General features: G+C 40.3%; 1 protein-coding gene across 9 annotated transcripts in view; it reads right to left on the reverse strand.

The window, feature by feature from the left end:
* The window catches only part of Pam (peptidylglycine alpha-amidating monooxygenase), a 294,614-nt gene that overhangs the window by 221,102 nt on the left and 50,694 nt on the right, over nucleotides 1-22,818 (reverse strand). The window contains exon 1 of one of the 9 annotated variants that reach the window (XM_013351606.2): nucleotides 18,016-18,034. The exons of the other annotated variants lie outside the window; for them this stretch is intronic. The gene's annotated coding sequence lies outside the window, so the exon portion shown is untranslated. Of the gene's footprint in view, nucleotides 1-18,015; nucleotides 18,035-22,818 lie in introns of those variants that run through there. 9 annotated transcript variants of the gene reach the window in all.

Raw genomic sequence — 22,818 nt, forward strand, 5'->3', positions numbered from 1 at the left:
GCCACCACCGCCCGGCAGAGCTTTTATTTTTTTATATGACCAACAAGAAAACAAAGAAACAGAGAACGTTGACATAAAGCCTGGAGCTATCAACAGTGAAACTAGGCTCTCTCGGGGCTGTGCACCTTTCACTGTTCTCATCAAAGAAGCTCACTGTCCCTCAACCCAGTTGGTACCTAACCCAAATGCTGCTTAGGAATCCTTTTCAACCAAGAAGAATGAAATTCTTCTGAGGCACATACTTTTGTCACTTTGTCACCAACCCATTAGACCTGGCACAGGCGGAGGTTATCATCTGGACTGAGGTACCAGGGTGTAGGCAAACAGACATAACAGAGTGTACAGGCAAATGTGACCACGTGCCAATAGAGGTGTTCACAGGACAGTCCATTTCTCCGTCTTCCTCCTCTTACCTCTGTGTAGAAACGCTCATCCTGACTGATCTCAGCTGCTCTGTTCTTGGCATGGGCATGAACTCAAGGAGGCATTAACTCTTCACACTCTGGGAAATTCTAGGATCTCGTCTATTTTAATGGCATCAGATACAGTATACTGCTATAGTACCCCGGACTCTACTCCCTCCACTGGATTAGGTTAAGTCATATTAGGCAGCTTAATCCTTTCTTACCAAGTAATTTTGCCAAGTTATTTTCTTTTAGAGTAAAATAAAGCACTTAGCATAGTTTCTGGCATGGTCACATACTTCAAGTTCTCTATTAACCAAATGTCATCGAGCCAAGTTGTCTGGAGATTCATAGTATATGGGCAATTGCTATGAAAGACATGTTTGGGTGACAGAGTAGACATCAAGAGAAAATAAAAGCAGTGCAGAAAGAAGTACTTGGGAAAAAGACGCAAGTTGTCAGAATCGAACCAAAACGAACTAACTGTGTCCTTCTCCAGTAACTTGGGTAGTAATACCTCCCTACTCTAAATTTCCGTGTCATTTACAGCAATGGTGCCAGTGATTTCAATTATGATGTCTCTCTCCTTTTGAGAATGTAGGTCCCTAAAGGTATTTCCTCTGTGAATGAAATGTGTGTTTAAATAAAGTTAAAATCCTTATTTTCTCCCTCTCTACTTCCAAGCCTCTTAAGAACTCCCAAGCTTTCATATAGGCAACTATGATAAGACTACATGGGATATTTATTTATTCGGCGTTCATCTTGGAGAGAGTGGTATAATGATGGCAAGAGTCTACAGATCCATAGCTGTTTCACTTCTTTCTCATTCATTCTGCTTTCCAAATGTACCATGGTTTTTACCCCACCTGTGAAGAGATTAGCTTCAGAGAAACTTGGCCAGTGTCCACCCCAATACAAAGGCCACTACGGCCCTTGACTTATAAGTCAATGTCCTTAGAAACCTCAAGCAATAAGAGTATTTAGTCCATAGGTCTTTAGAATGTTCTAAAGCCTAAGTCCTTCATTCTTTGTTCCAATATTTGCTGAACAACACATTAGTTTGTTTAGTTTCCCCTATAAGTACTACAGAGCACTTATTCACTGCATTAATTATATTTATTTATTAATTTGAACAGGAAGAAGGAACTCAAACCAGTTTCCTGTTATTTAATTATACATACAATTCACATTATTAAGCATAATACAAGTATATGCCTTACATACTTAGGCAATGAAGTTTGAACCAGTTCTTCAGGTTGTTATTTTTAGAACAGTGAACCAATCTTTCTCCTTCTCCTACTAGCATCACTGTTTCTGGGCTCCTAATATCTTCAATGAATCTTTTTTTTCTTCTAAAGCATCCAAACTACATTCACTTACCTGCATCAACACTGTCTAAACATGTGTCTGCCCATTCTTCGTACTGGCATCCAAATTAGGAAGTATAATTTATTATAATCTACGTATAAGTTATAAAAATGGAAAATTAGCATACTTTTTGGAAGAACCTTACTATTTACTGGGTTAAAGAGAGATCATACTAGAGGACAGACATATTCATAAGTAGCACTCACCTAGTGGTTCAAAGCACACAACTCTGGTTTGAAATCATCTTTAATGACGTCACCGAAAACAAAATGCCCCATCCGCTGAATTTATTTAGAGACTGGATTTTCAAGACACGGTGGCTTTGTGTTATGCTCTAAATATCTTAACCAGGAGAGAAACGACACATTCTCAAAGTTCAATTTAAATGAATATTTCATTAATCTGGAAACTGACTGTCATGAACATCTCTACATATTATCCTTAGCTTTCCATAAATTATTTGATGGCTTCAGCAGAAGGCATACACATCCTTTCAGCTGGTTCCTATGAGGCTGAGGAAAGTCTACCGTGACAAGCCTCTCCAGGCAGACGGAAGGCAGATGGTGCTGATGTGTTCAGCAGTGAGCAGTGTTGATCACAGAGTGTCTGCCAATCAAACACTTGGGGAAGAAATGAGCTCCATCTGTGTTTTAATCACGACAGCAAAACCATCCAGGGTAGCTGCCAGAGCTGCACATTTCCATGGAGTACAAGAGACAGAAATGAGAGTGGAGATTCCCATATACAGGACAGGCTCCAAATCAAAAAACAGGAGCGCTATCGATTATGAACAGAATCAATAACGGTGCCTCTTCCTAAAATAGTTGTGTTTTGCTGTGGTGCTCTGTGCTGTGTTCCTTCCCTAAGGCAATTCTACTATAACTGAAGGACTTGTGTGGGTAAAGAAAAGACACGGTATCTGAAAAGAATTTGTAAAAATATTTTGGCTGCCTAATAAAATGAAGATAAATATATGGATACATGTTTGTATTTTATAGATGTATCATACATTAAAAGAGCATTAAATTTATGACCGCGCAAGACTGTATTTTAGTAAAAGAAATTTAGTGACAGTAAAAACATTTTCAAAATTTCACAACAAGTGCCACTCTGTCTATAAATAACTGGATATTTCCAAGAGGCTGTACATGCAGCAAGACCTTGGTACCACGGGTGGCAGAGAGGAGGGAAGGGTTGACTTTGCCCAGATTTCAAACGGATGGGTAGGTTTTCTTGGGGAAAATGAGGCAGAGGGAAAAATGTACTACACAGAGGATGTCGTGAGCAAAGGCAGACATTTAGCTTCTTCACGGAGCCTTGTTTGTTGGGAATGGTGACCGCCAGGGTCAAAGGCCGCCAAGGGGTTACTACTAGAAGGGCTGCGAAGAGCATAGCCCAGAGCTGCGGGATGATTACAAGTGACTTTTACAGAGCCGTTTTATGTTTAAGTTGGGTTTCAAGAATGCAAAATGAAGAATGTGCAGCAGTTTTCCAGGGAGAGAAGAGGACTGGGGAAAGCAGGAGAGGCCGGCAGAGATGGCGTTTAAGATCTGAGTTGAAATGTCACAGAAATAGCTGCTCTCAGTGATACTGGGTGCAGAATTAGTGTGTGCTGCCTCATAATTATTCGTTGAATTATTTTATTTTTTTAATTAGTCAAACAACTAGTTTATTGCATAATCAGAGGAACGTATATACTTATATAGAAATCTTACCACTTGCTACTTTGAGGAGACACGTGAGTGGCATATGCATGTGTGTGTATGTACATGTAAATGTACAAATGTGCACACGCAGAGGTGCACACGGGTATGGAAGCCAGAGGTCAATGTTAGATTCCTCAATGACTCTTCACCTTATGTGTTTGGAACAATTTATCACTGAAACTGGAACTCACCTATGTAACAAGACTAGTTAGGTACATAGTTGAGTTCTTTCTGCTTCACTAGGGCTAGGATTGCAGGCATGCACCACTGTCTGTGGCTTTTTATGTGGGTGCTGGGGTACCAAACGCAGGCCCTTATGCTTATGTAGCAAGCAATTTACCCATTTAGCCATTGCGCTAACCCTTACTTTGTCTTTTCTTGTCTGAAGGATCTACTACCTTTAAAGCTAAGCCCCTTTCTTATCTCAGTTTTATTTTCCAGTGTCTGATGACACACTGTTTTGTCACAGCAATGACTGAAGCCTTGATTTCACCATTAGCCAGTGATAACGCTATGAAATTTAAAAATCAGTTTTCATCATCGTGTTCTGATAATCATAGACTATTCAGAATGGGGTGTATTAAGTGAATTGCTTCATGTACTAAAACCACAAAATTTTAGAAATGGGTTCAAGGTCACCCTTGTAATTCTAAAGCCACTGAAACTTTAGACTCCTCAGAGATTTGGCTCCAAGTTCACTGCCTCCCCACCAGCTGCCGAGGGTGAGCATGTGTCCATTCAATGGCTGACAGCCCTGCCAATGACAGCGGCTTCCGTTCCCATTTTTAAGGTTTTAAATTTTCTCCAGACTACTGTCACATCCTTCAGTGCCTTTCCCAGCTGCAACAAATGATTATTGTTTTTAAAGAAAATGTATTCTCTCCACAACACATTAGTGATGAGAATAAATTAGTAGATTTAGAGAACACAATCCATTCTCCTCTGCTACATTACTACATTAAAGCCTTGTTTCTCCAGACAAGTAAATGTATATGACTCAATAGGTTTATAATTGTAGCCAATAGTCCAATTAAACAACATAACAAGGAGGCAGCTATAATCTACCACAGAAGAGAATAAATGCTTCAGAAAATAATGAATGTTTTCCACTGGGAGAGAGAAGAGAAACTTCAATTAAGAGAGAGGACACGAAACAACTCCAGGGAGAGACATGACAGAAAGAGGATTCTCTGACATTTAAAACCCTCCGAATCCTACTAAAGCCGGCGAAACCAATTATTTTATACTTCATCATGAACTATCAGTAAATATCACACGGGGATATACAATTTGCTCTCCAGATAGTCTACCTTACAACTTCCCTAGACATGATTTATAGTCACCTTTAGTTTTCATTCTTCCTTATCTATACCAAATCCTTCAGTAAATATTTTCTATGCCGGAGTCAAAATTTACTCTGCTTCTGATCTACTGTTCTCCTATCCCCTGATACACCAAAAAAAAAAAAAAAATTATCAAGGCTTCTCTCTGTAGCCCCTCAACTTGAATTTTTGGCCCCTTAGAGTCTTTCCTCAATGCCTCAGAAAAAGCGGGTCCTGTGAAAGGCAAGGGAGACCACACAGCTCCTATGCGAATCCTCCCAATGGCTCCTACTCGTGTGAGGACCATTAGCTGCCAGCATTCCATGCTGGTACCTACTCACCCCCTCTCTGGTTGATCTCAGCTCACTGGCTCCGTCCTAGGCATCCTGACAGTGGTGGTACACAAACATATCAGGGCACACGCCTGCACCAGGGCCTGTGGCCTTACATTTTTCCCATGGGCTCAAATAATCTTCCTGAAGCTATGAGTATTCATTCATCTTAAACCTGCTGGAGGTCTTTCTTCAACCTACCCTCTTCATGAGCCATTCCGGGATCCCCCACACTAAAATTGCATACTCTACCACAAACACCCCATCACTCACGCCTCCACTTTCTACTCCAGTTCCCCACATAGTGCTACCCATTCTTAACAGCTAATATATTTATAATGATTAGTTACTTTTCAGTCTCTCCTATCACTATTAGACTATAATTTCACAAAGGCAGAAATTCGTGATTTTACATGTACTTCTATGAATTTGGCACACAGTTAATTAATGAAAATAACAGTGCATAATATACTAACAATTATTCATAGTAAATATTTCTTGATGGATCCAATCAAACAATTCAGGGAGTAGCTGATAACAATATGGAGCATGCTTCATTCTCTGTTAACAGTTTAGCCTGATTTAACTTTTTTGCTCTTTGAAATTAAAACATATTACTTTCTGCTTCCCTTTCCACCCTTCAACACATTTCATGTAACCCTCCTTGCTCTCTCTCCCTCAATTTCATGGACCCTGGCCTCTTTTTTCTTTAAAAATAGGTGCAACCTACTCAGTCCATATAATGTTACTTGTATGTATAACATTTCAGGGCTGACTACTCGAGGGCTAGCTTTCTTGGTTTCAGAAGGTATCATGAAAACTTCCAAGGGAAACAACTGTCTTACCTTTCATAGGCATATGATGCCTATGAACTACAGCAAGGACCTGCATGGCATGATAACCCTAAGAATACAATACCAGCAATCCCACCTTGGCTGTAACAAACAGCTTGCTACCTGGACTTAAGGCCTTCACTATAAAAGGGGAACCATGTCTGGTACTAAAAAAACATAGCCAACTACTTGAGGCTAGTGAGGTCATGGATTTCGAAGGAAAACATGTAACCATCAATTTACTAACTGGGTTAATTCCTATTGGCATTCTAAATAGTTATTCTTATACACACAGATTAAGGGCGCTCTGGACTATCAACAAAGAAATGTCTCTTTGCAACAGACAGAGACCATTACAGAAAACCTGCCACTGATCAAAAGTCAGAGGACAAGGGACTGTGTGGTGCTCCTTTCCAAGTGATCCATTTACAATACAACTCCTTCACCTAGCCTGTTATAATCTTTAATGAATTTTCTTTTAATTTAGGTTCTACATGAAACTTTTCACAGAAAGCCCACTTTTGAAGTGCCATAAAGAAGACTCAATAGTACTAATAAAAAGGGGGGGGGATTGTATTATCAAGACTTGTGTCCATCACTAAACAGCTAAAACAACAGTCATATAACCCCCTGCGGCCCATAAACATGGGGTAAGCATTCAAAACACTTGTCTCAGTGACTTTTCTCATTGCTGTGACAAAATACTTGACATAAGCAAGATAAAGAAGGATTTAGTTCATCTCACACAACTCACAGGTCAAAAGCACAGCCCAACGTGGCAGAGAAGGCATTGTTAAAGGAGTTTGAGGAAGCTGGTCACATTGCATCCAGAGTCAAGAAGCAAATGTTGGTGTTTCATTCGTTTGCTGTCTCCTTCTTCTTTGGACTAGCACTCCAGACTACAGAATGGTGGCACTCACACTCTTTCCGACCTAATCTCAAAACTCCTTCACAGACTTTCCAGGAATGTCTCCTTGGTGCCAAGAGACCCTATCAAAATGACAGTCTATATTACCCTAGCACAGAAAGCTTTCAAATAAACCAGGACATAATGGGCTTCAGTTTTTCAATGCTTTCTGAAATCAGAGATCATAGTTTCATTTTAAAATAATTTATAATATATTCTTTGATAGATTCTTTGAATATATGACTAAAACAATTCGGAATCATTTTCTTGAAGGGCTCCAAGCATGCATATCCCAGTATTTCTAATCATCAGCAAATGAATTCATATAAACAACGAAATCGCTCACCAATACCTTTTATTATTATTTGATATGTATTTATTGAGGGCTAATTAATGTTTCTGTAACATGTATATTTAGGGTTGCTTCAATTAAATTTCTACATGAAAATGAAGGAAAAAAAATCAGTTTCCTATAGCATGAATTTGAAGACAGCTAGAATCGGAGGACACCTAGCATCAAAAACTGTAAAGTGTGTATCTCTTATATGAAATGCTTGAAACATGCATAAGACATTTCAAGAATTCAGAAGAAGGCTCTTTGACGTGTATAATCTTTAAGACTGACCTTATCAATACCCCTTAACCCTTGTCCTCCCTAACCTGCTAAATTCTTCTATCTCCTCAACAACTCTGACATTAACCATTAGAGAAAAGTCAACTTGAGTAGCTCTTCTCTTTCCCCACATATAACCAGTCCTGCGGGTCCCACCTTCCCACAAACTCTTACTGAATGACTCTTTAAGGCATGATTAGGACATGGGACCACTTTCTTTTCATTTATGGACCAGGTGAAAGCCAATTTCAAGTTGCCTTGATTTTTACTGAAAGAATTGCAATGGTTCTGAAGACAAATAACACAACCTCACTCGTCTCAGGGGCATAGAGAGAAGAGGGGTAGTTTCAGGGCGGAGGAGTTCAGCACACAGGAAAGGGATGTTAAAAGGCTATCAAAGGGGCTGTGCTTAGTTAAATAGAGAGAACACAATGTCCTGGATGTCACAGCACAGCCGGAAAACCATAGATAATGATGCATTTTTAAAAGTTAAACAGAAAGACACTGGATGTTTTCACACACAAAAAAATAAATAATCGAGTGGAAAGATATAATTGCCTGATTTAAACTTATATAGAACATATGTGGAGCACAACACCGCTGGTCACCCCATTAACATGTATAATTTTTGGTTCATGTTATCACTTTAAAATAATTTTAATTTTAAAATTTAAAGAATATAAATGTTCTCCATGTTTCATCTAAAATAAACGCTGGTCCCTCACATAGTACTTAAGGCCCACTCTAACGGAGAACACCTTGAGCATCCAGCCCCACTTCCTAATTACTTTCAATATAGGAAATGAGGTCATTTCCTGCGATACTCACAGTTACTCACAGGAATGTCCTAGAAAGCATGTTATCATACAGAATATGCATTATTTCGACAGATAGCTACTTGTCACCCAAGACAAAGCCGTGTTCTTAGAGCTGGAGACATGGCAGTAAAGCTTCCTACTATCAAAGAATACAGGGTCACACTGGAAAGACATAAAAATTAATTCAACTACCCATGAAAACTGTGTCATTTGTTAGCTAGGAACTCACGTTAAAATAAAAACAAACAAAAGCAGAGGACGAGAAACCAGCTCTCTGAAGCAAACAAGAAGAATACTAACTTCAAGTCTTCGGAAAGGCTCCACAAGCGTGAGCATCTGGGACAGGAAAGAGGGCATGCAGTATGTGGGATGAGATCCACACAGGCGGGGGCTAGGGCAATTCTAGCCGGGAAATACATTTTTGCCTGTGTCGGAGAAGTGGAGAAATAAAGGCAAAGGGATAGAGAGATCATCTTTTAAGACTGGCTTTTGAGGACCTGGTTTACAGTGACTAGAATAAAAGAGAAAAAAAAAAAACTATCGAAGAGTTTTGAGAAGAGAGGCATGACCAGGCCTATGCTTTGAAGAAGCCACTGTGGTTCTCTGCATTAAGACTGGACATGAGAAACCTGAAGACAAGTTAAGCGTTTGTTGTCAAAACTGACGCGATTTCATGATGGTTGGAAATGAGTGGGACCGAGGGAGATGCTTAAAAACAGTTGGATTTCAGATACGCTTTGAAGGTGCCACTGACAGGATGTCATTAGAAGAGAAGAAGAGGATTGCAATGCATGCCTCCACAGTTACCTTGAGCAACTGAAACAGTGCCATCTAATAAAAATTGAACTAGAATCATGCACACTCTTTAAATATTTTTTGGAAGTCACATTTTAAAAGCAAAATGGCAAAAGTGAAATCAATTTTTAAATATACCCCTTATTTAACCCAATATAGCCTAATTACAATTTTGAGTAAGTAATCAATGTGAAAATTACTAAGATATTTCAAATTATTTTGCATTTAATCTTTAAAGTACACCCTGATTTAGAAGACCTGCGTTTAAGCGCTAAACATATGAGTAGTGACTGCCAGGGTGGAGAACTAGAAGGATGACGTGTTCTTTTGCCTTGAATTATGTGCAGGTTATGTAAAGCAACCCAATGCTTAACAATAAAGGGCTCGTTAATAAACTGCATTGTATACAAGTAGCTACTATAAGACACTTTTCCAGAAAATATTTGAGTGTACATAATGTTTCCATAATAAATGATGGGGTGGGGAAGGGGAAAAAAACAGCATATAAAACATGATCCTGTAAGAGGGGGTAGAAACAAGCCATGCATGGCCTCTGGTGCCTAGGAAGACATACACGAAAGTGTTTATAAGGATGTTCAGTTGGGTAGCTAAGATGGAAAAGATCTTGGCTTCAGCACAGGGTGGTGGAAACAGTATACAAATCACTTTACCTCATACAGGAATACATTACCTATAGTTCATCAATGAGATTAAGGTCAGAATCACAAACTTGGAATCTGTCAAGTATGTAGATGGAATTTAAAGCCACAAAAGCAGATGAGATCACTGAGAAAATGAACTCAAGAGGGCTGGAGCAGTGGCTCAGTGGTTAAGAACACTGGCTACTCTTCCAGAGGTCCTGAATTCAGTTCCCAACAACTACATGGTGGCTCACAACCATCTCTAATAGGATTTGATGCCTTCCTCTGACATGCAAAAATATATGCAGCGCTCTCATACATAAAATATAAATAAATTAAATTAAAAAATTATTTTAAAACAAGGAAGAAAGAAAATGAACTTTAGCAGAGTACTAAACTCCAGCTTTAGAGTCAGGAAGATGATAGAGAATCAGGAAGGGGACCTAAAACATGCAAGTTAGGACAAAGGCAACCAGAGAATGTGATGCTTCGGGCAGTGGAGGAGGGTGACTTGTTACAAAAGCAGCTGAAAAGTTCATCAGAGGGAGAATGAGAACTGACCACTATCAATCCTGTAAAGACATAATTTTGAAAAGTTGGTAAAGTAAAGAGGTTAGAGGAATGGGAAGTGTGAGGCGGGTATGTGGAGTGATGGCTCAGTGGTTAAGATGACAGCTTGCTCTTTCAAAGGACTTGGGTTCAATTCCCAGCACATAACCATATCTAGCTTCAGTCGCAAAAGATACCTGACCTCAGAGAGGACCAGGTACCCAGGCAAATGGTGCACAGATATACATGCAGACAAAACATCCATACACCCTAAGATAATAATACTAATAAACACAAAACAAAAAGCCTCATTGGGACTGGAGAAATGGCTCAGAAGTTAGGAGCAGTTACTGCTCTTATTGAGGACCAAGGATTGTCTCCCAGCACCCGCAAGCTGGCTCACCACTATCTATAACTTCATTTCCAGGGATATCTAAAGGTGGCTCCTGCACACACACATCGAGCACATATATACACTCAGGCATGCACATGTACACATACAAAAATAACATAAACAAATATTCAAAAAAAAGAAAGAAGGATAAGAACTGGAGACAAGAAGCAGGCACTAAGCACAGCTATGTTTGGGCGGTTTCATATGAAGGGAGTAAAGAAATAAGGATTGTTATATCAGATCTTCATATTCCTTGTATTCTCATCTTAACAAGCAATTACCTCATAACTCCCTCTTGATATAGCTTCTGTGACAAAGAATTTAAAACACGTGACTACAAGCAGCAGTGATTTCTCCACACCCTAGCAGACTGGGCTAGTGACCTAACCTATTGGATTAACAGGAGATCTAAGTCATGGTGCAGATAGTCAGTAGAGTAAAACTTAAACTCAGGGTAAACACTTTGAAACATAACTGCGATCCCATAATTACTAATGACCAGGCATAAGCATATGTTCCTGATGACGCACTGAATTACCTCATCAACAATGACCTTTCCTTTCGTTAAACATCAAGTTTAAAAACCAGTGCCCTCCCCATTTTCTTGGCATTAGTATAAAGGCGAAAAAGGCTTTTTCCAAATACTGAAACTTGAAAGCAGATAGCTGGTGAGGCATCAGTTAGGAAAGTAAAAGAATGAGCTGCAAACCAATCAGGGAAGGAGTTCTTTAAACTAAAGCATACGCTGATTAGAAAAATCAGATATTATTTCAATGCTTTGCTAAGCCTAGGAAATTTTCAAATTATTGTTTCTGTACAATCAGTCTTTCAACAATGGTTTGAGCTTGCTGGAAAATCTTCGCAGGGCTAGCATATTAAAAGATAATTGCAGACAACCATCCAAATTGCTAAATGTTCATTCAAGGGATAAGTATGCTCCTCATATACTTCATTTAGAAAACTCTGGTTTCTTCTACACAGAATTTAGAGATTTCCTTTTTTAAATGTTAGCATCCAAGGCTGAGAAATAATGGCCAAAGGATGTATGGGTCATTGGAACAGCTGTAGTGATGTCATATAATGTAAAAACAGGTTGTGGCTGGTTGAGAGGATAAGCTAAACGAACCCAGAAAGACTGGGTGTTCCTGCAACAATCCATTTCTCTTGAAATGCCTCAAAAGCATTGTGCTGCTGCTTCTGGGGCCTCTCCAGTGACAAAATCCCTCAGGCTTCCTCAGCTGCCTGTCTTCCTTTAGCCTACGCTTTCCTTCAAAGTCTCCAACCATTTCATCAGAAGGAAACAGGGGTAACCATACAAACAGGAATCTATGGTAGGGAAATGAGGGGCAGTGGCCTCCGGATGTAGCATAGTGCAGTATCCTCAGTAGGCATTTGGTGGATGGGAGTTATTGACTTGAAATAAAATTCACAAGAAGCTTAAAGGAAGACAAGAATCAGAGAAAGAGAGACTAGAGAAGTCTCTGGAATATAATGTTAGTACCACACCTGGAGTCAGCTATGAAAAGAGAAAAGGAAATACTCTGTGAAACAAAGAACTCAAGAGAAAATTAGCAGAGTTGTACAGTTGGGAAAGCAGAATTGGGAGTTGGGAAATAAAAAGGCTAACAGGATGACAACAGGTTGTCTGCCACGTAAACAAGGATTTTCAGAAAAGGATTCATGAAAAGTGAACTCATTGCACTCTGCTGAAATTGTTGTTCAGCAAACGTTAGTATGAAAGCAAAATGATAGTGATTAAGTGGACAGAATGGCTTTCTACACATCCATGCTTTTAGCCAAACCTAGAAGCCCAATATCACCTTTTCCTCTGATTTATTCTACACTGTGTTTACTGCATCTCACCTGTGTGAGGTGGGGTCCTACTAATTATTGTGCCCGCATTTTAGTAGAAGGGGACCAAGATGACCTTTCCCAATCAGGCAAACGTTGCTTCCTGAGACCTGTGCTCTCATAATGCCGTTAGTAAATGACATTACTCTCATTTTTCTCTACTGAGTTTCTCAGGCTTGTTTTAGCTTAAATGGTGCCACAGGAATGCTATGAGACTATTTCAATTTATGCAAGTTTTGAGATGGTGAGCTCAGCCCTTGATGACGACCATTAAAGGCTGACTAGATAGTCTCCAGCCTCCTTTCTCATGCCTTTGCATTGATAGAAAGCACCTAACTGTCACTCAAGTCACTAGCGCGGCTGTGGTAACAACCAGAAACCAAACTTCTGTCCCCATCACAGTTTTGTCACCGTTTGTTAAGTCATTTATGACAGACACTCAACAGGCATGGGAAAACAGTTCTCCGTAAGCTTTTCCGCTCGACTTGTCCACAGAGCACTGGCCTAGCAAACGCCAGTGGAAGAGCAACACGCACTTGTGCCTGTGCTTCCATGCCCTTTAAAATACTTCTACATGGCTCTGCTCTTCTCCATCTGCTTCAGGCCACAAGATCCAGCTGCAAGAAGCAGGACCCTTTAATTCCATCAATCCCCCTCTCAAAAGACCATTTTGGAACAGTTATTTGCAAGAAAATGCAGCCATGATAGGATCCCATTCCCATAACAGAGCTTGGAGGGAATAAGGCCACCACAGAGAAGAATGTTCTTCATGAATGATTTCCATGATCGCTTCCTTCTCTTTCTGCACTGCTCACCCCGTTTTAGAGATTAGCACAATATGAGAGCATCAATAATTAAGAGAAAGCAGGGAACGTCAGTGAGAGAAATGGGCAGTGTGGTGACAGCTCTCTGATCTGCAAAGACTCTGGAATAGCAAAGACTCGGGAGAAGCCCCTGGCTCTAGCGCTTCTTTGCTGTTTGACTTTGCTCGCACTAGTGGGGGGGGGAGTCCCCCTAGAAATTAAACTCTGAACTAGTTTTCAAAATAGTGACTTACCCTAGCAGTCTTTGAAGTTTTTGTTTTGAAGTCTCCTTCCATCTTATCTACCACCTACCGACCAAGGAGATTCCAAACCCTTAAAACTCTAATTTTCATTAGCTCCTTGATCTCTGATTTTATTTTTCAAAGATAAACTTTTAAGATAATGTCTTAACGAAGTAAAAAGGATTCAGAAAGCAACGGGCGCTGGTTCAGGCTGATTTGAGATGAAACAATCTCTTCTATCACAGAGAAAGCAGCTGTTCTCTGGAGAAGCTGTTTCTTTTTGTATTTTTTTTCAAGTGAAATGGATTTAATCTCTCCTCACTCTAATTTACTAGAACTAGAGAAAACAAGTGATCAGTATTGAACTGACTATTATTACTTTGAGAAGAATCATATTAGGCCATATTTTATTGATACTCATAGGAGACCCTGTCCTTTCCTGGATGGAGACTGAAGAAGAAGGAATTAGGGGGTAAGAGGGGGGATGGAGCTACTAGGAGGGGAGGATGGGGGATGCTGTGGTAGGGATGTAAAATAAACAGATGAATACAAAATTGTTTAAAAATCACATGTTTAAAGGTGTTTGGATTTTATTCATGTGAGAACTTGAAATGGTTTACATGGTGATGAAAAGTAGATATTAAAGTGAGTGAAGAGATGTGTAAACAAAAACATAAGCAAATATACTTTTATTTCTACAGCTATTTTTATAGGTTAATAGTTATGGATAACTGGCTCACTGAATTATACAACTTATTGATATTTTTAATGTTTTGATTGACAGGTAAACACCACAAGAATGTAAGATCGGATTTTCTTTTTATATGAAATCCTAAGGCCATGTACTACCATGGAAACAGAAAGAAACAAGAGTAAAAATAACTACTTTTCACAATATAGGTGTTTGCCAAAGCCCTTGTGCTTTAAGCCAAGCTGCTACGGAACTGTTTAGTTTTTCCTGAGTAAATGATTTCAATTTGATTTTAAGAATATAAGAAGAAACCAGCTCTTTTCCCCTTCCATCTACTTTCCTCCAGAGAACCAGAGCAAATGGAATTGAGGACTTTTGCCCAAAATAAACACACACTGCAGTAGTTTCTTTCTCCCATCTATTCCTGCCAGCTTTGTAGCAAAGGTTAAAAAGCTTTGAAGTCTAAACTATTTTATACTCAATATGTATAAACCTGTACACTAAGATTCCAGCCGCATTAATAGTACATGTTGGATATACACAAGAAAAGAAACTGGTTTTTGCAGCTGGGCCTGAAGGTATTGATCATAATAATATACTGTGCCTTTCCTAGGAAACGATAGGGCAAACTTGCTGGTACCATCCGTCAGAGCTCATGACTCACATGGCTTCATGCCATCCATGAATGACAGCGTTATTCAAAACTTGGGGTTATTAGGTCTCATGCTTGGTTCTCCAGTGGCCCAGCCATTACCCTTCAGATTCTAAAATAAAACTCGGGCTCATTCACATAGGACTTAACTAATAGAATTTCTGTAGTCTCTACCTAATCAGCCTTGTTTAATTAACCTGCTCTACTGATAGCCTCTCAATAAAAATTTAAAGTGAGAAGCGTGTTGCCGTATAAGCCTCACTTCTGTAACTCAAGAGTTTTGAACACTGGAATTAGAGAAACATTTCTTTCTAATTCAGATTCTCCTGACTACTTATCTTGAGGCATTTTAATATCCTCCGGGAGGAGTGTATTCATTAAATTAGGCCAGAATTTCATGTTCCCAATTGGCACGACTTTATGTAAAAAAGAAATTATCAGATTTATGAACTTAACTTTATCTTTCTGTAGGAGGCAGTAAAATGGCCCCAAAGATACCCATGCCCTAAACTGTAGAGTCTGTAACTGTGCCACACAACATCATAGGAATAACTACTTAAGTGGCTAACGACAAAGACACCAACATGGTTGGGCTGTCTTGGGGTGTACAAGTGGACCCAGGCTAAGGGACAGCATGCATCTTTTAAAGCAGAGAGCTTTCTCTGCCTACAGAGAACCAGAGAGATAGCAAGGTGAAGGCTTATCTTCTCTTCCTAGTTGTGAAAATGGAAGAAGGAAGCAATGAGGCGCACAAAGCCGGTGGCCCTAGGGAAGCTACAAGGGCATGGAACTGGAGTCTTCCTCAGAGCCTCTTGGGAGAAAAATGTCCTCAGACCTGCTGACTTATAACCAACAAAACTATAGCGTAAGACCTTTGTGCCTGGTAAGCAGCAACTCCCATAGTAATTGGGTAGAGCCAAGAAGAAGCTAATAAACCTTCTTCATTGTGCTACACAGATCACTTCTTTTTTTGTGGAAGGGTTAAAAGCTGACTTGGGGAAATGGTCAACTCTAAACTGGAAATTATGGGGACATGAAAACTTGGGAATCATGAACATTGAGAGTGTCATACAAAACCCAGAACCCAGGCTTCCATTTCTGGCTTCAACAGTGAATCACAACTTGAGCTTCCAGCCTCCTCTGGATGTTGACCTACACATCTGTTTTCTCCATACAACTTCCTCAGATTATGTGGATTCCCTTTTAGTGATCTGTCTGACGAGAGCCAATAGAATCATCTTTCTGCTCTACTTCATTTACCGCATGCTGTCAAGTCTGGAGACTTGGCATTTCCATAATCCAGCGAGAACAAATTTAACCATTACACTTGAAACACATTCCTACTATGGCATGAAAAGGAAAGAGAACCTTTCCTAGAGTCATTTTTAAGATGACTCTGCCTGAGCATCATGGGCCTACGTTTGACTCAAACAGGATAAAGGCCACCGAGAGTACTACCTGCACAGTCAAGCTGGCAGAAGACTATTTTCATTGACACAAATTGAAACTGAACCTATATTTTAAACTATAAATTCTTTTAACCAATGAATTATTATATTGCTTGAGACATGAACAAAAAAATAAGATATGATTTCAGATGAAGCATAATAATTTTATTTCCAGCACAAGCAACATGAGTATATTTTAATAAGAGTTTTTAAAAGTAGGGTACAAGTTTAGATGGACTCAACTCTCTTCAACATTTACCATACTGGAATTTACATTATGTACTATTACAGTTTCCTCCTACCTTTTAGAAATGGTTTCTAAGAACAATCAATGAGCAACTTAACAAACACAAGGGCAAGTATCAAAAAGGTAATCATTTAAGTAAGACTGCTTTAGTATAGTTTCAAGACTGGAAAAATTATAGGAATAAACATTTGTGCTACTTATGATGATATATCCTTCAGTTCCTAGGAGCTAAACGTAAATTTTAATATGGTTTTATACTCTTATAATCATTATTTCTTACTGCTTCTTATAGAAAAGTACATGTAGTATTAATGTTCCACTAGCATAATTTCTCAGAAACAAATCAAAGTTAGTAGAGCATATTCCACAGGAGTCTAAAAATATAAAGCCTCCAGAAATGAACAATCTAAGCCAGTTTTGTATCTCTCATCAGAGCAATCTGCCTGCCTGCTGTTCAGAATAAAGGTTCAACCACCTGAAGAGACAGCACAGTCTCCATCCAAACCATTCTCAACCCCCTGTCCCCTTGCGAAGCTATTTACTAACATTTAGGAAAACACCTTTTTCCTACTATTCTCCTCAAAACCTGCTATCACAGCGCTCGTAGGATGTGCTGAAATTGTTTATTGGCAATCCAGGAAAAGACCTACAGGAAGAATGCTCGCTCTGTGTGGTGACCAAGCAGTGGGTTGCAGGCTTCATCATGGCTGCTTACTGATGAGGCAGCCTGTAGGAGAGAAGCTGAAATTGAAAATAAACTTCCAGAAGAAAATCATCACTCACAGCTCTCCACCTGATGCCGCAAGTGATGGCCCAGTGTTCTTATCAGAAGGCTGGATAAACGCTTATCCTCAAGAAAAGATGGACATTTAAGTATGTCATCAAGCACCAAGTTCACTCCAGCACAACCCTAGGAACACGTGGAAGTAGGACCTGAGTATGAAATGACTGTCTGCATACTTTGAACTTCACAGCACAAATAAATCTGTGCTCTTTCAACAGTACCTTCCCACATTATGCTAGTATCACATAGGCGGGATGAAATATAAGTAAGAATATGTAATTCACATATTTTCAAGAGCCTTAGCTGCCCTGTGACACCTGTAAAAATATTTAAAGGGTTCTGTGTATTTCAAAGAGCTTGAAAATGAAGGCTCTCGTGTTGGTGCTGTTCTTGCTTATCAGAGGGAGTAAAAGAACATTGTGTATTCACAGTGCATACATGCACAATACACAACACTTTAAACATAAACTATAAATCTATTATCAGTGATTGTCTGAAATTTCCCTAGAAGTCAAGATGTCAGTTAATAGTATATTGTAGAACACAAGAAAACTGAAGCAAAATAATAAAGGTGTTTGGCAATTCTTGTAATAGCATACAAAACAAAGCGCTTACCTGCCATTGCTAGGGACGTCGAAAATCACACTGGAAGGAGAGAAACAGGAAGGGGGCTTTATCCTGGGATGAATCATCCCCACATAGATGCTCTGAGCAACCCCTGAATGCATACTGACATCATCAGGACTGACTTGGAGGCAGAGGATACTATGGTAACGGAGCAATGTGCTGGGAGACAGATGCCTTTAATTGCTTTAACAACTTCCTGGGGCTCAGGCTACCAGGCTTGGATTTGCTAAGTAGGAAATGAAGGCTGTCACAGAGGCAGCAACTGTGACGCGGAGCAAGAGAACTCTATGAATTCTAAAATTATTAATTTCAGCGTGACTTCTTAATGTCATTACATGGCTCCACTGGCAACAACCCTTTCTCATGTGGAGCCCTGAGGAAGGCACAGGTCAATACATAATGCTCTGAGGTAACCAGAGTCCAGCTCATATAGAATTCTCTCACTTAACAAGCATTAATATTATTGCTTTACAAATATCCTTTTCCCTGACAGTGAATGCTTGATTCACTTTGAAAAGAAAGCCCACATCTGTGCCTTAGGAAGTCAGCGTGCTGATAACAATGACAACTGATTCTCTCTATTTACTTCTCTGAGAGGTGGCAGCTGTGGGTCTATTTATCTCTGAGCTCCAGTGAATCCTTGCCAACAGGTCACTTATCCAGAAACCACCACCAGAGAAATGCCTAATTGTAACATCCAGATAAAAAGAGTCGGAAAAACCCCAACTTGCTGCCACACTTCTCTTGGTGAAGTCTCCTGGCAAAGGCAGAATAACTTCTCCCTGTAATAACGCCCTCCGCTGGAAAACCACACAAAATGCAAAGGGTCCCTTTGAACTCTATGTTCTCCCAGGCATCTGTCACCCATGTTGAGCACAAACCCCTTTAAAAAAACACCAGGTTTGGGGTAATTGCTTAAAATAACCAGGTTTCAGCATCAAATGGAGTCTCTAATGACATCCTGCGCTTATCTGATCAGTTGCAACACTTTAATAAGTATATAATTTATTATCTGTGCTACGAAAACTATTGTTTTCTTTCCCATGAATATTTGATTGACATGTTTCTCAACAATACTAGGGCCTAATTTTTTATTGTAACTACTGCAGTTGTAGAGATAAGCAAGTAAGTTGGCAGGTCTTCCCAAGGAAAGTCCCAGCGCAGTAATAACTGAAGGTTGTCATTCTCTACTGTATACTTAGATCTCAGCTCTTCCAAAGAAACTATTATTATCTCTATTTCAATTTGGATGAAGCCAAGACTGCCTTTTAATGTTCCCCTTGTAAGCAAATAGCTTACAAATGTCTAACAACAACTTGGCTTCAAAATCAGCAAACGGAATAAAACAGTACCAATTTTGAATCTGAAAAAAATATAGAGAGTTTCTAATCTAATTGACAAGTTGGGAGTTCTCATTCCTGCAGAGGTTGGGAAAGACTCTGAGGCAGAATAGTGACGTCTAGTCTCCCCAAAACACAGCATTTCCTTAAGTCGGGAAATGGGAGACAGCATGCCATTAAAGCTCCCACTCTTTCAAAGAGCTTGCCTGTAAAGCCAAGTAGACCAAACTCAAGCAGGTGCCAGCAGAAATACTAGGAGCCAGTGAAACGGCTTGTCAAGTAGGGTGCTTGCTACTAAGTCTGACAACCTGAGTTGGATCCCCAGGAACCATGGAGTAGGAGAGAACCAACTCCTCTAAACTGTCCTCTTGCCCATAAACACACACATGCTATAACATACAGCAACACACATACTCTCTCTAAATATATGTAAAAAAAAATCACTCTATGTGTGTTATGATTAAAGAAACATTTATTGGGCTGAGGATATATGAGGATATAGCTAATAGGTGGCATGCTTGCTTAGCATGCACGAAGGTCTCTGAGTTCGCTCGCTAGTGCTCATAAACCGTGTCTGCCAGCTCATGCCTGTGATGCCAGAAATCAGGGAATGGCAAGAGGCTAAGTAGTCCAAGGTCATCCTCTACCACGGAGCAAATTTGAAGCTCAGTCTGGCTTTCAGTTTGTTTATGTGAAGACGCACTGAAAAATACCTAGAAGATGTACCACACAGGTATGTTAGGAGTGACGGGTTGGGCAATGGAGATTACAGACTCTCTGTGAGGGAGAGGCCTTCAATGTTTTTTATAAGGAGTCTCTGGATTAAAGGAGATTTAACCATGGATCAAATACAGTCATTCAACAAAGAGACCTCCACCTGAGTGTACTCTGTAGCAGTCACCCTGTCCTGATCACACGGAGGGCTCGTCACAGCTTCGGCGGGTAGGGCCTGACACTCTAGTGCAGTAGTTCAAGGTTGCGTCAAACCATTCTGACAAAAAGGTATCCTGCCTAGCGAAATGGAGCTACGTTGTAAAAGTGAATTAAGAGTATCAAGGAAACAAAACGTACCAAGGGGAGCAGGTGTATTGACTTTTCCAGACATGGGAGCCAAAGAGGAAAAATAATCCATCAATACAACTAGTGTGTCAGATATTTTTTTTTTCTAAAGAACAGTTACAGTAAGAGCATAATCACAAAGAAGACAAAACCAAGAGGTCTCTAACATTCCAAAGGGCTGGAGAAAACATGGAAGACTGCCAGGAGAAATAAATCCTGCCAGTGGCCCTAGGTGGTCAGATTATGTGGTCTGCGAAAGACGCTTCTTTTGAGAAAAAGGCCTAATTTCTCCAAATCCTGTCCAGAGTTCAGCCTGAGACAGCTTTTAGTTTCCTTTTAACTGATTTTTCAAAACAGCTAAATGCAATATGTTCTGTTCCCTTTTCTCTCATACTAGTTTTCTCTCTGCAAATGATGCAACGTCACCGACTATTTCCAGATCGGAAATTCATCAGTTGGTAACAAGCGTTTGTGTTGACACCCCAGGACAGCAGCAGTGAGGCCTGGCGAAATACACACCCACATTAGACCACCCACAGAACCACAAGGTCCAGAGGCTAGAGCTGCAGCTGAGAGCAAAGACAAATCTACCCAGCAACAGACTAGCCTCTCCTGCGTTCAGACAGGTCCCAGCTGGATAGCTGGATATAGCCTGGATCTGTCCTAACTTTGGGGAGGGGTTGAGGGGGGGGGGTAAAGGAAGCAAGCAGGCAAGAAAGAAAATGCTTGCTCTCTGAGCATCCCAAAGCTTCAAGGGTAGTCAAGCAGAAAGAAATCAAAATTTAAAAGTGCAAAATTACTCCTTTACAATAAAAAGTGTACCTGTCAAAGAAATCACCCCACAGATCGTCTATGTCTGATAAATTACATCTAACTCTCTAACCTCCAGAAACCGCCTTAATCTTTGAATTGAAGTCTAAAGGCCCTTAGCCTGGCAAGTATGTTAATCTGACCTGAATTCAAGCTGGTGAGGTTAAAGTCCAGAGGGACAAGGGAGAAAAGCAGGAAAGCGGCCTGCTCCAGTGGCCACTGAACTTCCTCCCCTATACACATCTTGGAGGATGGGATGAAACACCCTTAACCAAGCCTTGCTCCACTTACATTGCAGGCCTCCTAGCCCACAGGAGCAGTACTCTTGCTGTCCTGTTCTTGGTAGAATGGTTACCAAACTCCATGTCAGCCCAGTACACACAGGAAGGGCATGGGGCTTTATGACCAACATTTGGAATTCAGTATTTTAATGAAATTAAGTTGACACTGAGTTAATGAAAAAGCGCAAGAAGTGGTGGAATAAGGACTTATCCTACATCATATTGAAAGCCGGGTGGTGACCAAATTTAGTGACCAAATCTGTCCCCTGAGACCTCTCCATCTGACATCTCACAACTATCTAGTCCAATTCCTGGCCCCTCTGTCTTCAATGTATCTCCCTCTGGGCCATTCTATGATCATTACTTTGTCCTTGATATGCCTTTAGTTACTTGACCACCTCCTCCTCCTCCTCCTCCTCCTCCTCCTATTTCTTCCCCTACTCCTTCTCCATTTATTTATTTTGGTTTTTCAAGACATTTCTTTGTGTGGCCTTGACTGTCCTGGAACTCACTTTGTACACTAGGCTTCCAAACTACCAGATCTGAAAGGCTCCCCTGTGCGACACTGCATCGACAAGCCCACCCTTGCCAGTCCTACCTCCCAGCACGTCCTACCACGGCCCCCAACAGACAATCCATGCACTAATCAGCCCTGCACTCTCTCTCCTCTAGAAATGTATGCTTCTTCCTTCTCGGAAAGCTCCATGTCTACCTCTCCATCCCCGCCTTGCCCCGACGCTTCCCTCATCTCTATCAATAAAACCCTACCAATCCATCAAGACCAATCTCATCGCTCCCATCAGAAATCTGGTTCTATAATGTGGTTCTCCAGGGCTCTTTACCACTCTCACTGGACTTAAAATATCCTTTTGTGACTCTAGGATTACAGCTCACTGGTACTTTTAACACACGAGGTCCCTTCCCTGCAAGTAAAAGGAAAAAAGAATATAATACAGGGTTACTGGACTTCCTTACTTCCTCTGACCTTCAGAAAAGTGGAGTCCTTGTTCACTTCTGCTTCTCTACATACAACGGTGCTTGCACTCGGCATCCACGCAATTAAAACTAAATGAGCAGAAACTATATATCCTATTTCAGTACTGCAAAGTACTTATTAGTAAACTCTTTTACTTAGGCTTTTAAAACAATCCCACATGCCGTAGTAAGGCACAAATATAAATGTTACTTTCAAAAGTGAAAATAAAAGCCAGGAAGTGCTACCAGCACTCCGGGAAGCAGAAGCAGGCAGATCTCTATGAGTTCGAGGTCAGCCTAGTGTACAAAGTGAGTTCCAGGACAGT

The sequence above is a fragment of the Microtus ochrogaster genome, linkage group LG4 (genome assembly GCF_000317375.1).
Source record: "Microtus ochrogaster isolate Prairie Vole_2 linkage group LG4, MicOch1.0, whole genome shotgun sequence".
Classification (NCBI taxonomy): Eukaryota; Metazoa; Chordata; class Mammalia; order Rodentia; family Cricetidae; genus Microtus; species Microtus ochrogaster.